At 36.9% G+C, this 20,446-nt stretch overlaps 1 pseudogene; it reads right to left on the reverse strand.

The window, feature by feature from the left end:
* Positions 1–6,219: 6,219 nt before the first annotated feature.
* Positions 6,220–18,767, reverse strand: LOC133881200 (L-type lectin-domain containing receptor kinase IX.1-like; annotated as a pseudogene).
* Positions 18,768–20,446: the final 1,679 nt, after the last annotated feature.

Below are 20,446 nucleotides of genomic sequence, written 5' to 3' on the forward strand. Positions count from 1 at the left end.
GAGGACGACAACCAACAATCACCACACGACAGGTGAAATTAGATTCCCATGATTCAATGGAGATGATGACCCCGCGATGTGGATCTGCCGAGCTGAACAATTCTTTTGGTTTCAAGGAACATTGGAGGGCGAAAAGACAGCCCTGGCTTCATTTCACCTAGAAGGAGAGGCCCAGATGTGGTTCCAAATTTTAATCAGGGAAGAACGGGAAATCGGGTGGCCAGAATTCACAGCAGGTCTACTTACCCGTTTTGGACCCAATCAGTTTTATGACCCTTTTGGAGAATTTACGAAGCTGCAACACGAAGGAACAGTACGGGACTACCAAGCAAAATTCGAATCATTTCTTTCAAAGATTGGGGTGCTGTCCCAAACTCGACAAGTGAGTTGTTTTATAAGTGGTTTGAAAGAGGTACTTCGAGCTGATGTTATTGCAGGGAAACCCACCACTTTGACTTCTGCAATTGGATTGGCGAGACTTTATGAAGCACGACAGAGTGCTATCACAAGAAGCAACCAATCAGAAGGAAGAAAAGCAGCTATGGGAAGTCGGCAATCAGCAACCCAGCCCTTCATGCCCATCAAAAGGTTGACGCCAAAAGAGTTGAAAGAAAGGCAAGCAAAGGGCTTATGTTTTAAAGGCAACGATAAATATGGCCCTGGACACCGATGCAAACGGTTGTTCATGATTGAAGCTTACTTAGAGGAAGAGGAAGATGGAGAACAGGGGATGGGCGAAGAAGAATCAGGCCCAACAGAGCCACCAGAAATGTCACTGCATGCCATCACGGGTAAGGAGGCGCCAGAAGGAGAGCAGCCAGAAATATCGCTGCATGCAATCACGGGCAAGGAGGCACCGGAGACAATGAAGGTGTATGGTTAGATTGGAAGGATGATATCCTTGGTCTTGATTGACTCGGGAAGCACTCACAACTTTGTGAGTCTTGCTTTAGCCAAGCTCTTGAAGCTGCAACCAAAAGATAAAGGAGGAATGGAGGTGATAGTAGCATCAGGAGATCGTATCCGCAGCCCCGATAAATGCCTACAAGTACCAGTGGAGCTACAAGGGTGGAATTTTTATGTGGATATCTATGTTCTTCCTTTGGAGGGATATGGGATGGTGTTAGGAGCCCAGTGGCTTCGAGGATTAGGCCCCATTCTGTGGGACTTTGAAAAGATGAGGATGCAATTTACGTGGAAAGCAAATAAAATCCTGTTATATGGAGTTCAACACAATAGGCTAACAACAAAACAGGTATGTTCACTGCAACCAACAAACAGGGGAGTCCATATTGAAGAAATAGAAGAGCAAGAAGAACATCAAGATGCTGACATGACAACCTTGCTAGAACAACATAAGGCCATCTTTGTGAAACCCACCGAGCTGCCACCCAAAAGAAGCCAAGATCACAAGATCATTTTGCAACCAGGAGCAGGACCGGTAAGTGTACGCCCCTATCGCTATCCTTTTCATCAAAAAACTGAGATCGAAAAGCAAGTGGAAGAGATGTTAGAAAGGGGCATCATTCAGACCTCTAACAGCCCATATTCTTCCCCGGTTCTTTTGGTTAAGAAGAAAGATGACACTTGGCGAATGTGTGTCGACTACCGTGAATTAAACAAAATCACGGTCAAGGATAAATTTCCGATACCGGTCATCGACGAGCTCCTCAATGAATTGAACGGAGCAAAATTCTTCACCAAACTCGACTTACGGTCTGGATATCACCAAGTACGAGTAGCTAAGAGTGACATTGAAAAAACTGCATTCCGTACACATCATGGGCACTACGAATTTCTTGTCATGCCATTCGGATTGACAAATGCCCCATCCACATTCCGAGCTCTTATGAATGAGGTATTTCGTGCTTTTCTCCGTAAATATGTGCTAGTTTTCTTTGATGACATATTGATATATAGCACAACATGGGCACAACATTGTAAGCACGTCAAAACCGTGTTGGATATATTGGATACACAGCAGCTCTATATCAAGCAAAGCAAATGTGAGTTTGGACAGCAAAAGGTCCAATACCTGGGGCATATCATCTCAGCAGAAGGAGTGGGGGTTGACCCCGAAAAGGTGGAAGCAATGAAACAATGGCCTAAACCGAAAACTCTCAAAGCTATGAAAGGGTTCTTGGGACTCACAGGATATTACAGACGTTTTATTCAGAACTATGGGAAGATTGCAGCACCACTTACTCGGATGTTAAAGAAGAACAACTTCACGTGGACTATGGCTGGAGAGAAGGCCTTTACAGACCTCCTACAGGTAATGATCTAGGCACCAGTCCTAGCACTACCAGATTTTTCCAAGGAGTTTGTTGTGGAGTGTGATGCCTCGGGGGTAGGCATTGGGGCAGTACTGCATCAAGGAAGGCCAATAGCATTTCTTAGCCAAGCACTGCAAGGCAATCAGTTGCTGCTATCCACGTATGAGAAAGAAATTTTGGCATTAGTACTTGCTGTTCAGAAGTGGCATCCTTATCTTCTTGGGCGACATTTTGTGGTAAGGTCAGATCAGCATAGTTTGAAGTACTTATGGTCTCAAAAAATATCAACCACTGCTCAGCAGAAATGGTTGTACAAACTCATGGGGTTTGATTTTTCTATCAAATACAAGAAGGGAAGAGAGAACATAGTGGCTGATGCTTTATCAAGGAGAGATGAGATGCTGAGCAAGGAAGAACAAAAATCTGCAGAATTGATAGCATTATCCAGCCCCACTCCAAATTGGGTGGAAGTTATTAAAGAAGAGGTTGAAAATGATAAAGACCTCCAGGAGCTGATTCAGAGGGTCAAAGATGGAGAGGCATTGGGACCATGGCAGCACAAAGAGGGAGTTCTGTTCTACAAGGACCGAATTTATCTCTCAGAAACTTCGTCCCTTATTTATGCATTCTTAGAGCAAATCCACGGTGGCTTTCATGAAGGGTACCATAAGACTTTTCAACGTATAAGGGCAAATTTTTACTGGAAAGGCATGAGGAGCCGAATCAAAACTTTTATCAGAGAATGTGAAGTATGCCAGCGTCACAAAGTTGAGATCGCCACGCCTAAGGGACTGCTACATCCATTGCCCATACCGGTCCAGATTTGGGAAGGCATCTCGATGGACTTTATTGATGGGTTGCCAAGCTCACGAGGTAAATCCACTATTTTTGTAATTGTGGATAGATTGTCAAAATATGCTCATTTCTTGGCCATAAGTCATCCATACACAGCCGTCAGTGTAGCTCAGGTGTTTTTTGACAATATTTTTAAACTTCATGGCATGCCTAAGTCTATTGTGTGCGACCGAGACCCAACTTTTACAAGCAAATTCTGGAAGGAACTCTTTAATATGCAGGGTACGAGTTTTAATTTCAGTTCGGCGTATCACCCCCAAACGAATGGCCAAACGGAAGTGGTAAACTGCACACTTGAGATGTATTTGAGATGTTTTACAAGTGATCAACCAAAGGAATGGGGTAAGTGATTAGCATAGGCAGAGTACAGTTATAACACAAGCTGGCACTCAACCATTAAAACTACTCCATTTGCTGTGGTTTATGGAAGGGATCCACCCTCCCTGCTTACTTACATTCCTGGAACGGCAAAGGTCGAATCAGTGGAGAGGGCACTAGTGGCAAGAGACCAAATGCTCAGGGAATTGAAGGACAACATTAAGTTGGCTCAAGGAAGAATGAAAGAGCTGTATGATAATAAGCATAAGGAGGAGGAGTTTGATGAAGGAGAATGGGCATTTTTGAAGCTTCAACCTTACCGACAGATTTCGGTGTATATGCGTAAGAATGCTAAGCTGTCAGCAAGGTATTTTGGGCCTTTTAAAATAATTCAGAAGGTCAGTCTAGTGGCCTACAAACTGGACCTGCCTCACGAGTCAAGGATTCATCCGGTGTTTCATATTAGCCTACTAAAGTGAAAGTTAGAAGGTGATAAAATTGTGCTACCCCAGCTGCCAACAATGAATGAAGAGGACCGTATGACTCCTAAACCACACCACTTGCTAGGTACACGGCAAAGAAATAAAAGAACTGAGCTACTCATTCAATGGGAAGGCCTACAAGCAACAGATGCAACATGGGAGAATGAAGTGTTGAAGGCACAGTTTCCTTGTTTTTACCTCGAGGACAAGGGAAATGTTAGTATGGGGGAATGATATAATCCTAATAGGATTATATCTATCTATTTTATTTAAGTAGGTCTATTTATAAGTGATAGAGTTAAATAAGAGTCTTATATCTATAGTGGAGAAGATGAGTAGTAGTCTTTATTTGTTGTTATTTTGTATTGCTCTAGGCTTCTATTTAAATAGTAATAGGTTATCTAGCTTAATTTATGGGATAACTCTATCTAGAATAGAGTTATAGTCCTATGGAGAATCTGCTATCTATTTTGCTATTTAAAGGAAGGATTATGGAATAAAGAGTATGTGGAATTTTGTTAAGAAAATAAAGTTTACTGTGTTTAGGAGTTCCTGGCTCACTCAAAACATCCAACCTATCTATTTCCTGTGTTCTCTTTCAATTGGTACACATCATGGAGTCTTGCTCGTCCTCAAACACCTCTTCTTTCTTCCTTTTCTCTTTAGGGCCGGCTCTCGTTTGTTGTTTCTTTAGAAATTTACAATTTGCTTAACTGTTGTTGTATTTGTTACAAACATTATTTCTTTTTTGAAGTATTTAAAACATATTACCGTTTCTCAAAATGTTTGAGTTTTTATGAAGAAGAAAAATTAGTTTTATAATTTGGTCTTAAGGTGTTTTGATCGTTTTTTTTTTCTTTTCTTCTTCTTAAAGAATTATGACGGTCAATCATAAAATCTCAAAATATAACCGTTTGGTATTTACAAATCATTAAATCTTGCTTTGACCGTTTGGTCATTAAGATGCATTAACATTTTTAACGGTTTTTGACTATTAATATTTTAAACGTTTTTTTGACCATGAGTCATTAAACTCATTAATTTTATTTTATTTTATTTTATTTTTTTTATGACCACCTCACCTGTTTATAAATTGGAGTTCAGAAAAGAGCACTAGGTGAGATCATTTTTTATTCTAACCTCTTACGTACGGTGTACGTGTTTGTTGTCATTTGCCAAAAACTTGTTTCAAAACATAAAGCTATATATTATAATATTAGCTTGTCTACAAAATATTATGAAGTCCTCCATCCACTTTGATCAATGGGTTGTTCTATTTAATCTTCGTTCTTGAAAGTGTGTCCTTAACGTAGATAGATGCTATAGTCTAATCCTGAAAGGTTGCGTGTCAAGAGATACGATCACACCGAGTTATATACTCTGGGAGGCATGAATCAACCTTTAAGGACAACGCTCTTGCATGATTCTATAGCATTATGAGATCTTTCCTTACTTTAATTTTAATCTCTTGTACTTATTTTTTTTATTTTTTATTTTTTGTTATTTTCGATTAATATGGTCTAGTATCAACAATAATATTTTCAACCAATTATTTATTTAATTGCTAATTTTCATATTTATATTATTTTATTTCAATAAAAATTTTGCACACCATTCAAAATTATTTCCAACAACTATATATTAAATTTGAATTGGTGCACCTAGCTAGTTAGAAATATTCTAGGCACGCGCGCACTACAAAAAAAAAAATCATTAGCGATGTCACCGCTAAAAGTCTTTTTGTCGCTACTATTGATCAATAGCAATGACATGTCGCAGCTAATGCGGTCGCCGCAAACACTCAGGCTCTAATGATCAATAGCGGCGACACTTACGTCGCTGCTAATTGTGAAGTATTAGCGGCGATATAGATGTCGCCGCTATTGGTCAAGTATTAGTGGTGACACTATTAAAAATTCAAAAAAAAATATTTTTTGAAAAAAATATTTTTAGGTATCATTATATATAATTACTTATCAAACTTACCATTAAACTCCTACATTATCCAATATTTCCGCACCATATCATTAAAAACCAATTGGAATGATTCTTCATTAAAAACCAATTGTAATGATTCTACAAAAATATTCATCACCTATGGTAGGTGAGGGAATACAACTATGGTAATTTACAATCAACCCTGTGAATATTCTAGTACATACATTCTAACAGTAAACATCTTACATAAAAAATTTCCTTGTCTTTAAAACTGTATCATCGTAATATGTATGTCAGGAAAAGGGTAACTCAGGTCTTGGGATAGGCAACAATACAGAATATTGATCATGTTAGGCCCTGGTCAGACCAAATACCTTTGTCCTTGCTGATTGTCTCAGTGCAACCTCAGCATAAGCCACCATGTACCTTTAAAACACTAACTCAGATGTTTCATATAATATTCATCGCCTCAGTCAATGAATGTGTTGCAGCATATAACAATTCCATTGCATTTCAAAGACCGAAGAAGTTATGAAAATTCTAGGAACCCTGCTTTACCAAAGAAACAGATGTGATAAGTTGATAATCAGCTAAGCACCTAACTACGTACAAGGTGAGAATGTTTTCTCAAATAGAACGCATTAGAAGAACTCAAACTACTTGTGAGACCACATTGTGAAAGGCAATAGCTTACCAATTATTAATATTGACTTGCAAAAAAAGGATACATATTTTACACCAATAAATAAAGATATTCAAATTTTTAATCTGAAATTGTTTGGTGAACTGTTATATCAGGTTCTTTTCATGGTATTCCTAACAAATACAAATTATTCATGAATTAACTATTCCACTTTACCTGGTAACAAGATAAGCATTGCATGTAGTATCCAAGTGCCCAGCCCCAACACATTCTGAAGTATCAGGCCTATATTTGAAAGGCAAGCACATACCAAATTCCTAAAATTCACTCTAAATTTTGCAATCATCAGAAAACATTTGTGTAATTTCTTACATTTTCATTTTTCCTAGAGATGTGCTCTCCTAGCAATCTCATCACTATTTTCTTCACTCCAGAAAACAAATATTTCCAATCACCATACTGGCAAGGGTCATGTCACTTTTATAGAGAGATACATCCTCTAAATTCAAAAAAAAAATAAAAAAATCATCTAACATCCATGAGCACACGCGCACACAAGAAAAAGTAACAATTATTCATGAGAATTGATATTAATGTTATTGCATAACCAATGCATTTATTCAGAGCAACACCTGAATGTTCATCCCTTTCAAAGCCAAATGCCCACCACTCTAGGATTCCAGTAATGACATCCCCAGAGCTGCTCCTTCAAGAGACACAAGATGACAACTTCAAAATTCAAAATGATATGAACACACACACACATATATAGAATCAGATTGAAAAGTCAATAATGGTGAAATCAGAACATTAATTCAATGAGCTGAGAAATGTTCTGGGAAATTTTTATTATCCTTGCACTTATTCGTTTCAAGTGGCTAGAGAAGGTAGACAAAGACTAGGATAAGGACTGTTCATCCCCAATGTCAGCAAAAAAACATCAAACCAAGGGATGTTTACAGATTCAAAAGCTAAAACATGAAGACCTGCAACACTAAAGAAATGATTATGATAGTGTGTTGTAGAACAAAGATCTTAAAATGACAAAAGAAAAACCTGGTACTATTCTATCCATAAAATGAGTCTACCAATATCAATCACAGCTCAGTTGTTACTCATATATAACAAATATCATGATCTACAGAAAATAAGTAGAAATACCTAGTAATATATCTCAGCCCAGAACAAAACAAGTAATGTTTAGGTCGAAAAAAAATAGAAGACCAGGTAGTTCCATAAGAACCATCTCAACTACTGTACCAAGATGATAGTTTAAAGGCAGTGCAGTCAAAATATAATTTCAGTAATGGTATGTTCCATAATAAACATATGACGCCATAATTTTTTTTTCATGAATAACAAAATCATAAGAATCATGTATCAATTTCAGTACCTTTGAAAGATTTAAATGTGTTATTTGCAGTCCAGTCCATTTGGTTCCCTGCCTTACCACTAACTGTTCCTGTCTGAAAGTCCAACATTAATTATGAGAAAACAAGGGAATCAAGCAACTTTTAAGGCTACTCATCATCTAACGCCTGAAAACAGATTCAGGAAAGAAAAAAAAATAAAAAATAAAAAAAAGAAAAGAAAAGAAAAGAAATCTGAATATGGGAAACACACAGTTTGCAAACGTGAAACATAGGACAAAAAAAATTAAGAAAAGGGTTCCAAGATACAAGATTGTTTTTTAGGAAAACAAAACGAATTTAGACCAACAATTACGAAAAATCGTGACAAAACATATAGCATTGTACCATTAACAAATAATTATACTAATCATGACAACTTAACATTAAGTGTTCATTTGAGTGTTCCTTAGTGTGCCTTTCTCCTCTGAGGCTGTTTTTCGGTGGCCAATTCGTAAATCCAGAGTTGGCAATTCGGATTTGCGGGTCGGGTTTGTGTCAACCCGACTGACCCGATTACATATTTAGGTTCAACACGAACCCGACCCGATTATTAATCGGGTCAAAACTTGTAACCCAGACACGACCCAATTGTGAGCCAAGTTACACGACACAAACCCGTGAACCCGTGCCCACCCCACAACGGCACAACCCCAGTCCCCAAATCCCAATCCGCACTGCAATCACAAGAGAAAAGAACCAAAGTTACCAAACAACACAATCCGGCCATGGTTTCCAAGCCCAGATCGCACGAGAAACCGTGTTCACAGCAAACAAGCGCCAAATCTAGGGATCCCAAGTTTTCCAAACCCAGATCGCATGACCAACCGTGTTCACAGCACTGAGCGTCTGAGCCGCTGATTCGCTGAACATCAGACCGAGTCAGACGGCGTGAAGCCGTGAGTGTGAGCAGTGAACCCGGAAGTGAAGGCCGCGTGAAGCCATGAGTGTGAACCCGTGAGTACGTCCGATCCGAAGGTGAAGCTATGCGGCTGTACGGCTGTGCCTGTGAAGAGTCAAGACAGTGAAGTGAAAAGAAAAGTGATGGTGGAAGACTGAAAGGGTGAAACTTGAAAGGAGCCAAGGAGGGGAGCCGTGACCGCGTGAGGCGTGAAGATGGTGAACAGGTGAAGTGAAATGAAAAAGTAAAGTGATGCGGGTAAAGACTACCATAAAGTGATCCGGGTAGGATTGTGTTATAATCGTGTCATAATCGGGTTGACCCGATTATGACCCGAACCCGATTACAGTAAACCCTAACCCTATTTTCTCGTGTCGTGTTCGTCTCGGGTTTGCGGGTCGTGTCAAAAATTGCCAACCCTACATAAATCTAGTAGACTTGGAAGGAAGAGAACACGAATGGAGAGTAAATTAGAGAATACTGTAGAGAGAGACAGTCAGAGAGAAAGAGGAACTGCCAGAGCGAGACCGCCGGAGACAGAACAGGCTTGGAGTGGGACGGCTGGCGACGTTGTGCGAGAGAGAGAGAGAGAGAGAAAGGCGTTGGGAGGAGGGGCCGAGTGTATGGGGAGTCAACAAGAGAGAAAGATTCTAGGGATTTATTAGCCATTTAGGGAAAGTAAAGGAAGAGGGGCGGGAGATTAGAACGAGAAAAAATTTCGTGAAAATTCATTCACGCCAATTTGAGCGAAAAATTGGACAAAAACCACATTTTTATAAGAGTAATGCTACATATCACTCCCTTGTCTCTTTTTTGTCCCCCCAAAATTGATGTGGCTTTTAAAATAACCATTAGATCATAATTCAATAGTGATTTATCATAAATTCAATAGTGATTTATCATAAATTCAATAGTGATTTTAAGAGCCACAACAATTTTAGGGAAACAAGGGGGTAATATGTAGCATTACTCTTTTTATAGTTGTCGCCGCTAATGACATTATTAGCGGCGATACAAAATGTTGCCGTTGATAAGTAGTCACTTCGGCGACCCAAAACTTTTGGGTCACCACTATTGACCCCAAATGAAAAAAATAAAATAAAATTGTCTATTAAAATTTAAAAACTAATTTTTAATTTTTTTTTTCTTAACAACAATTTAAAAATATATATGTTATACATATATTACACATATATAATCTTAAAATATTTATATATGATGTACGTATATATGCATGTAATCACTATTAACATATATACTGCATGTTCAATATATATATATATATATATATATATATAATACATTCATAATATATCAAGCACTGGAATTAATTAAATGTTTGATCGATCAAACAATCTTATCACGATCGATCGGATAAATGCACAATGATTGATTGGATGTTCAATCGATCAGAGTAATACACTTGGATTGATCAGATCTTCTATCGATCCTATAATCCTATGATCGATCGGACTATTATTTAGGATCGATCGGATGGTCTATCAATCATATTATTCTATCATGATCGATCAAACTACTACAATAGGATTGATCGGACGTTCGATCAAACCTTGATTACATCAAGTTTGATCAATCGAACTCTATCACAATTAATCAGACTAATGCGATAGGTTCGATAGGATGTTCGATCGATCGGAGTAATATATTTGGATCGATAAGATCTTCTATTAATCCTATGATCCTGTCATGATCGATCGAACTACTACTTATGATCAATCGCACATTAGATCGAACTTTCACTATGTCAAGTTTGATTGATAGGAATCTATTACGATCGATCGAACTAATGCACTATGATCGATCGGATGGTCTATCGATCATATTATTATATCATAATTGATAAGATTACTAGATTAGGATCTATCGGACGTTTGATCGAACCTTCATTGTGTCAAGTTTGATCGACCAAACTCTATCATAATTAATCAGATTAATGCAATAGGTTCAATTGGATATATGTTCAATCAATCGGAGTAATACACTTGGATTAATCAGATTTTCTATCAATCATATCCTATGATCCTGTCATGATTGATTGAACTAGTACTTAGGATCAATTGCACGTTAGATCAAACATTTACTATGTCAAGTTTGATCGATCGACTTCTATCACGATTGTTTAATTTTTTTTTAAAAAAAAATACAAAAGAGACTAATATGATTTTAAGAGGTTAGAATATGATTTTTATTTTATTTTTTTATTGTGAAGGGTCAATAGCAGCGACCCTAATTGTCGCCGCTATTGACCCATTATTAGTGGCGACTTTTAGATGTCACTGCTATTGATCTAGCATCAGCGGCAACTTTTAGATGTCGCCGTTGACAAATAAGGTTTTTTTTTTTAATTTATTGTGTAGGGTCAATAGCGGCAACTCCAATTGTCGCTGCTATTGATCCATTATTAGCGGTGACACTTAGATGTCACTGCTAATAATCGCTCATCAGAGGCAACCCATAAGAGTTGCCGCTAATGAAGGATCATTAGCGGCGACATGCGGTCGCCGCTAATGATCTAGTGTATATTTGCGGCACCTTTTTAGCGGCGACACCAAAGTTGCCACTAAAGATCACTCATTAGTGGCGACGTCTAAATGTTGCCGCTAAAAAGTTGGCCGCTAATGTGCAAATTTCTTGTAGTGGCGGTTTATAATTATCTAAGGACAAACACTCAACTATACGGTCAAGTAAACTTACTTTGCAAATGAAATTAGTTCACCTTCATAAGGATTAAGGGGGAGTTCATTTCATAATTTTTTAATATTTTTTTAAAATAAAAATAAAAATGTAGGATCTGAATAAATTGAAATGTTGTGGAAAGTACTTAAAATTGTAGGATCTGAATAATTTGTATTAGAATATATTCTGAATATGATCTTATTGATTTATATTTCTTAATTATTCTAGTTAGGCCGATTTGTGTTTTCTAGTATAAGTCGATTTAGGTTTACTTGTATAGGTCGACTTAATCAACTATATAAATAGGGACCTATGTATTGTAAACAATCAAGTTATTGAGCACAATGTACCCCTTTGTGCTTTACTCTGTGTACGTAGGTCATTGACCAAACCACCACTACAAAAAAAAATACAGTAATTCGCCACTTACAGTTCGCCACGTGTAAATGACCACGTGTTAGGAGCGTTGTAGATCCGGTTGTAGCGAATTGTACAATTCGCCACGTGTATAGAAATACACGTGGCACAGTGGCCACATTTATTACTATGCATGTGGCGAATTGTTTTTTTTTTTTTTTTGAATTCAAATTATATATTTTTAGCCACCTATTACTGTGCACGTCGCCAAAATCAGGATTTTTTTCAAAAAAAAAAATACAAGAAAAGAACAGATACGATCTGTTATTTTCTTCTTCATTTTTTTTTCTTTCTAATATTGTATACGGTATACGTTATACGAAGAAAGGGCCTGTGTACGTCGTTGAGATCTGGCAATTCGGCAAGATCTGGAGAAAGGGCCGGTGTATTCGGCGAGATCTGCACCGGATCTTCGTCCAACTCGTCGTCGAGATCCGGCGAGAATACCCACGCCACCGATCGACGAAAATACCCACTTCAAAAATACCCATTTGGCCGAGAATGAGCATTAAACACCAAATACCCACTTCAAAAATATCCATTTGGCCGAGAATGAGCAGAAAACACCAAAAGAAACCAACTACTCAGGCGACTAACAAAAAGGACCAAAACAAATTAACAAAAATACCAAAAATCACCATCAAAAGGACCCACAAACCACCGGCCTCTTCTCCATCACCGACGACGAAAACAAGCTTCTCCGAGTCGTGCATCCGGGTGGGGGTGAGTCGTCGTCGATCTGTTGAGAAAAAAATACAAACAAAGTGAGCCATTTTTTTTTATGACAAATGGGGAGAGACGTACGTGGGAGCTGGGGAGACACAAGAGAGTTGAAAAAAAATAAGAAAAGAGGAGAGACGAGTGATAGAAAGAAAATAAGAAAGAAAAAAATTTAGGAAGCCAGATCCGGCTTTTAAAAAGAAAAGGAAAAAATAAATAAAAAATTGAAATCAAAGACAAATTTAAAACCCTTCCCCCAAAACATGCAAATGGCAAAGTGGTCTATGACCACGTTGCTAAAATTTTAAATTTTAAAAATATTTTATAAAAATTTTATTTCTTAAAAAAAGATTTAAATTTTTTTTTTTAGCCACGTGTAAATAATACACGTTGCGAATTGGCCACGTGGAATTAATACACGTGGCTAACTGGCTTTTTCATATTTTCTGTTACATCTCGCCACGTGGCTACAGTAACGGCTACTGTAGCCACGTGGCTAATTGCATTTTTTTTGTAGTGCACGTAAATTCACTGTCTCTTTTATCTCTCTTACTTTCGCTTTTATTCTATTTTAGATTTATAAAAAAATCTCTACACTCAAAACAGAATCACTCCCCCCTCTCTCTCTCTCTTAAAAAAAGAAAAAGAAAAAAAAAGGCCCCTAAATGAGAAGAAGAAGAAGAAGCAAACTCCAGCTAATAAAGAAGCCAAGAATTGTAGGCCATGGCCGGATCTTCCACATCAACTAACTGACTCGATGGCAAGCTAGTCGATCAACTCTAGAGCAAACAATCAATTTCGGGAGTAGTGTGACCAAGTCATGGAGACCAGTACCCAGAAAATGCAACCCAAATGCAACGCTGCCATGGCTTTAACTTTCCGACACCAATAATGGTCAACAACGCAATGAGACTGAACCTTAAATCAATTACATGCCGATAGGGGTGAAAATGCGGACGTGGTTATTACCAATATCTGCATTTCTATTGCCGTATAATGTCGTTATCACTTTTAGGTATCCACATCCGTGCAATTATTAATTAAATTTAGTTATTATTCGCTATCAGCATATGTGGTAATAACCATTTTAGATTACTATCCAAATCTATATGCAAGCTTAAATAATACGGTTATTATTATAAATAAGTTTAAATAAATTAAAATTTCATTTGTTACACAATTCATTATTCTCAGTTATAGAGGGTCAATGTTTCCTAGAGTAATCGAGATTTGGATTACTCATAGAAAAAGAAATAAAGTAAATGTACGTAGTAAAGTAAGACTTTGAGATGATGGTGAAAGAAACGAGGGAGTGACGGAAAATGAAAGGGTCCTAAGGCTCGGAAAACGGCCTGCTAATTCCAGCTAACTCCAGTGGTGTCCTACAACTCTTGGCAACCTCCAATAGTAACAAAGAATGAACTGTGAGAGAGAGTGTGTGGGAGAAAGAAAAAGCTTAAATTCGAAAAATGGTTTTCTAAAAGGTTTTACATTAAAACGAATAGAGCATATATAAGATCACTAATGGGAAATAAAACGCAAGAAGGGAGGGAGAAAATGGAATGCTTTCTATACAACCATGCATCTAGCATGTTACAAAATGAATCATCGTTACTCGGTTTGAACAACATTTACAAAGGGCATTTGGATGGAACCGCTTGGCACGAGAAGTTCTAGCTTGTTTGTAACCTCGCCTGTAAAAGTGAAGGAGATTTGTGTTGAAGTCGTTCCTGCAGGCGCATAATAATACATGGTCACAGGCATATGGGATGGAAGGCTCGGCAATGGTGCTTTAGAATTAAGAACCTGAATTGCCTGCCTTACAAAAGGCCTTGATTTGTGATCTGGATTAGCACACCATAGCCCTACACTCATCAAACACTTCATCTCCTCCTTTTCATACTCCCCATTTAGCGTGTCATCGGCTACGTCGAGAAGCCTTCCACCTCCATAAAGCGCCCACACCCAGTTGACTAAACCAACTTCTGACTCTTCTGCATTATGCTCCACCACTTTTCTCCCACAATCGATCTCCAGCAACACCACCCCAAAGCTGAAAACGTCTGATTCCTTACTAGCCTTGCTTGTGCTAAAATACTCCGGAGCCATGTAGCCCATCGTCCCGGCCAAAGCCTTCGTCTGCAATCCAAGTCCATGGTCAACAAACCTAGCTAGACCGATGTCACCATGTTTCGCGTTGAAGTTTGAATCCAACATCATGTTGCTCGATTTGATATCTCTATGCACCACGCTTTGCTCCCATTCCTCGTGGAGATACAGTAATCCAGCGGCTAACCCTTTAGCAATTTTGTGCCTCACTGGCCATGAGAGATGACTTTTCTTGCGAAATAAATGATAATCTAAGCTTTCATTGGGCATGCACTCGTATATAAGTAGGAAGCTATCACGCTTTTGGCTCCAACCGTCGAGTTGAACCAAATTCCGGTGTCTCAGACGGCTTATTGTCTTCACCTCTGAAACATACTCCTTTTTCCCCTAGTCAGAGCTGATGGACATCCTCTTGACAGCAATTTCCATGTTTTGTTCGGCCAAGAAACCTCTGTAGACGCCTCCAAAACCTCCTTGTCCAAGCTTCCCTTCCTCCGAAAAGTTATCCGTTGCCACTGTTAGAGAATATATCAATACCGTATATTACGGTACTCTCCATATAGATGTTAGAGAATATATCGATACCGTATATAACGGTACTCTCCATATATTGAAGCATTTGATCCTCATTTATAATTGATTATAATCAAATCAAATTTGAATACATTCAATTTTGATTTGATTATATTCTCTCTACATACCGTTTTGCATTCTTTCTATTTCCCTATAAATATGGATCATTTACATTGTAAATAATCAAGGAATAAGAGCAACAATGTAGCCCTTTGGGCTTTATCCTGTGGATGTAGATCATAGACCGAACCACGTAAAATTCCTTTGTCTATTTTATTATTCCGCAATCTTTATTTTTCATTTGTTTATGTTTTTTTTATGGTATCAGAGTTATAGGCTAACGCCAGTGTTCGATCCAAAGGTCTTGTGATTTATTGCTCTTGTTTTTCATTTTCTTGTATTTCATTTTTCTTATAGTCAATGCTTTGCAAATCTCATCCCCATAGATATTGCAGTGTATTTGACAAAAAAAAAAAAAAAAAGAGGAAATTTCGTACTGTTCCTGAAAAAAAAAATAATAATAATAATTGTATTTCGTTATGGGGAGATTTCTTACTGTTCCTGAGAAAAAAAAAAAAAAAAAGAGGAAATTTCGTTATGGGGAGATTTCGTACGGTTCCTGAGAAAGAAAAGGAAAAAAAAAAAATTTGTTTCGTACTGTTCCTGAGAAAAGAAAAAAGAAAACGAAAAGGAAAAAAAATTGCATTTCGTTTTGGGGAGATTTCGTACTGTTCCTGGAAAAAAAAAAAAAAAAAAAATTCTTTCTGTGTGTTTTCACGGTGGGTGTTTGTAGATTGGCTCTTTGTCGATCCTAGTTGGTGTCACCAGCAAGTTCTCATTTGCTCCGACAGTTTCAGATCGTTTGAGGCGGCGTCTGGTTGTCTCCGTCGAGTTTCCGGCGGTTCTGTTGTGTTCACCGGCGACGTTTGGCCATTAATGGTGGTTTTCATGGTTGTCAGCGGATTTTGTGGTATTTTGATATTTTCCGCCAACTTTTGAGTTGTCCGGCGACGTTCCAGGCGATCTGTGGTGTTCTCCAACGAGATTTAGTCCTACCGGCAAGTTTCTGGCAGGTCTCAGGCGAGCTGTTGGAGACGAAGGTCTCCGTTTGGTTGCAGGTATTTCGTTTGGTTTTTCGAACCGTTCAGTTCAGTGTTTTCTTGGTTAACAAAAAAAAAAAAAAAAAAAAGAATAGAAATGTGTAGAGAAACTGAGAAAGGCTTAGTTATTTTGCATGACTTGAATCGAATGAGTGTAGCGTTGTGCAGATGGAATGAAAAAAGTAATAAATAAAAAAAAATTAAAAAAAAAAGGAAAAGAAAGAACCGAAAAAAAAAAAATTAAAAAAAATCAAGAGGCCAAGTTGCCCATATTATTTTCAGTCCACAGTTGGCTCATTTTCTTTGGCTCATAGATGTCCCATTATATGTTTAGCCTTTGAGGTACTACCTAAAACCTCGCTACCCAGGCTCATTATTTAGCCCACAGTTGGCTCGAAGAAGAAGAAGAAATATGTTCTCCAAACTGGGTTATATACGACCCAACATTAAAAAAAAAAAAAAAAAAAAAAAAAAAAAAAAAAAAAAAAATCAATCTCAAAATTTCAGAATCTTCCACCTTGAGTTTGCAGGGGGATGTTAGAGAATATATTGATACCGTATATTACGATACTCTCCATATAGATGTTAGAGAATATATCGATACCGTATATTACGGTACTCTCTATATATTAAAGGATTTGATCGTCATTTATTGTAATTGATTATAATCAAATCAAATTTGAATACATTCAATTCTGATTTGATTATATTCTCTCTACATACTATTTTGTATTTTTTCTATATCCCTATAAATATGGATCATTTACATTGTAAATAATCAAGGAATAAGAGCAACAATGTAGCTCTTTGGGCTTTATCCTGTGAACGTATATCATAGACCGAACCACGTAAAATTCTTTTGTCTATTTTATTATTCCGCAATCTTTATTTTTCATTTGTTTATGTTTTCTTTCAGCCACAACCAATTCCTTGTACGGAAAACTTTTTGGTCCTGTTCCTTCTATTAGCACTTCATCCATGGGTTCCAAAATGCCACTTTCTTCATCTTCTTCTTCTACTACTACTACCCCCTTTCTTTTTGTGATCCTCCTCAGTAAAACGCAAAAGCCAAACCTTATCGCTGCAACCAAAACCCCCATAACTGATGGTTACAAGAGCAGGTATGAGAGAGAGCTTATATAATGTACTTGGCTTCATATATGATATTCTTTTGGTATATATGTATTTGCTTGAATTAGGAAAACAAAAAATGTATTGGTTGGGCGTTTGACCATGGCTAAAAATTACACTAGGTCTGAGGGTACGTAGATGGCTGTAAAGTTAATTTTGACTTGAACCCTTTTATATATATATATATATTTCTTTAAAAGTTAGCGCATTGATCCAATAGTATTTTGAAATTTTGTTCGGATGATTTGAAAACTTGAAACAAAATTAGAAAAATTTATATAAAATCTTGGTAGAATTTGAATTCAATTTAAAAAATATTTCAAAAAAAAAAAAAATTACCCAAACATGCCATAAAATCTTAGACTTTGATTGTTTAACTTAATTGTGAAACGAAAGAATGTAATATTTATGATGGAATATGCAGTTTGGATAAAAATAAATTTAAGCCAACAATGATTTGAGAAGAGTAGAGAAGAATAAACACTTCTTTAAATAAAATAAAAAATAAAAAAGAAAGAGAGAGAGAGAGTTCAAGTCTCAAAATTTGTGGATATAATTTTCGGGAATGCAATTTCAACGAGCTCATAGAAGCTCATGAGATGGGTTTCCTATGGAAAATATCTCCATATTTGCTTATAAGAAATGTTATAGCATATATGTCATTGAGAGCTACGACTTGGATAAGATTGGCCTGACCTGGTAGTGCCACGTCGCACCATGAAAAGACAAAACTGAATCACCCCAAATAGTTTGACAGAAAAACAAAAACTTTCTCCCCGAATTTCTTTGAGCCCTAAACTCTTCCATATATATAATTAATAAATCAGACCCCACGTTTCAGGTAAAAAATAAGCAAAATGCATGTCAATTGTAATTTTTTCTATCATATTTAACAGGCTTCTCAATACATTGGAGAAGTTTCGTGATAGCCTTCTTAATTTATTCAATATTACAAGAAAGTCTTTAAAAGAAAAAGACATGTTCTTTGAGTTGAGAACCACCAGAAGCCCCCGCCCCTAGTTAAAACATTCATCCATAATGGTAGCTTGCATAAAATTTCTTCCCATTGAAGGAAGCTTCTCAACAGCTTCTTTTAATTAAATGTAAACACTAATTAATAGATTTATTAATTTCAACTCACCTCTGCTTTCAGTTGCAACCTTTCAGACTTACATCGAGAAGTCTGAACACGATCCATGTTAGGAAATATACCTTATTTCTCAAGACCCATGAAAAAAAAAAAAAGAAAAAAAAAATTAATCACATAAGACATCAAGATTTAAGTTGTTTAGTTTAACAAGCCAACATCGTAGAGACGATCTAGAAGAAATTAATTCACTAACAAAAGATTGAGTGCAACCAGAACAAAAAGAAAGATAATTACCTTAAACTGGGAAGACTATTGAGATTGTACGTTGTTTGTCTCTAATTAGAGGCAGTTGGTTCAAAAAAATTGCGTTTTCAAAAAAATGAATCGTTCTCCGATGCCGTCCGTCCAGGCTAATCAAATATATTAATGTAATATTGAAATTGCTAAGAATGTGGGAAAATTTATTTGAGAGAATCTTCTGGCCATGTTATATATGAGCCGAAGACATTTTATTTTACTTTGTTTTTTTTTTTTTTTTTTTTTTTTTTTTTTTAGAGGAATTTATTTTACTTAGTTGTTGAGAAATGCTATTTTGTATTATTATTATTATTTTCGTTCTTCTTCCATTCCTCAATTTTTAAAATCGGTCATTGTTGTGACAACTTTTGGGTGTTTGAGTAAACTCTTTGGAAGGGGTATCCTCAGCTTCCCAAAGTTTATGTTATACTGGCACGCTTAGCTAACTTCTCCATAACTCAACTATGGAACGAGCTGGTTCCTCCATTTCTGTATAACACTTCCAAACTCCAAACAGATCTTCAATAAATCATACCATACAGTCCAAAAATGGGGTTCGTAATCTATGATCATGCCTGATTTAACACTTCGCAATCAAACATTTAAGAAGACCACATCGACTGCCTTCATAAGACGATTTACAATTGAAGCAAAATAAAGTATGAACACTCCAAGGAAATGGAAAAAATCTTTCAGTTTATTATTTTTAAAGTACATTCAATGTTTACTTGTAAAGGGTTAACGAGAACGAGAAATATTCATCTTAAACAGAACCAAACAAGCACCATTAAAAATGGCTAAAAACTTTTAAACGAAGCCCAAAAAAATAGGCCAAATATCAAAATAGGCCCAAAAACTCAATTTTTTAAAATTTCAGTACCTAGTCCGGATAATCGGGCACCAATCGGTAACCGCCGGTTACCGGTTACCGGAGCTGATTGGCGATTTTAGCCAACCGGCCGCTACCCCAGAGCTGGTTACCGGTTTTAACTAATAACCCATAAACGGCTCCGGATTTTTATCCCTAGGAAGGGGGACATTGAAACACATTAAGCAGGATATACCAAAAAAATTTAAAGTTTTGTGGGGTGTAAAGTGTAGTTTTCTTTTTTCTTTTCTTGTTCTTTTCGTTTTTAATTTGTATGTTAACTTTGAGAGAATTTAAGAAAATTTTGATTATAAACTTATGGTATATTTTTCATCGTTTCCTGTTTAAAATGAAACGTGCCTGTCAATATGCGTAACGCGCTCAGATAATGGAATGATTTTTTTGGCCAACGAGTGGTAGTTGATAGGAGTCATGTATCACAGTAGGTACTTCATTGGTGGCAATTCGCAAATGAGAGTTGTAGTTGAGTGGGTAAATGTAACACTTTGAGCTTTTATTGTATTGAGAATTCATTGTTTAACACATGATATATTGGTGAATTTTTCTTGTGCACTGTCTTGATATTTGATCATACATTAAGGGGAGAATCTCATTTTTTTCT

Source organism: Alnus glutinosa, chromosome 11, assembly GCF_958979055.1.
Source record: "Alnus glutinosa chromosome 11, dhAlnGlut1.1, whole genome shotgun sequence".
In the NCBI taxonomy this organism is placed as follows: Eukaryota; Viridiplantae; Streptophyta; class Magnoliopsida; order Fagales; family Betulaceae; genus Alnus; species Alnus glutinosa.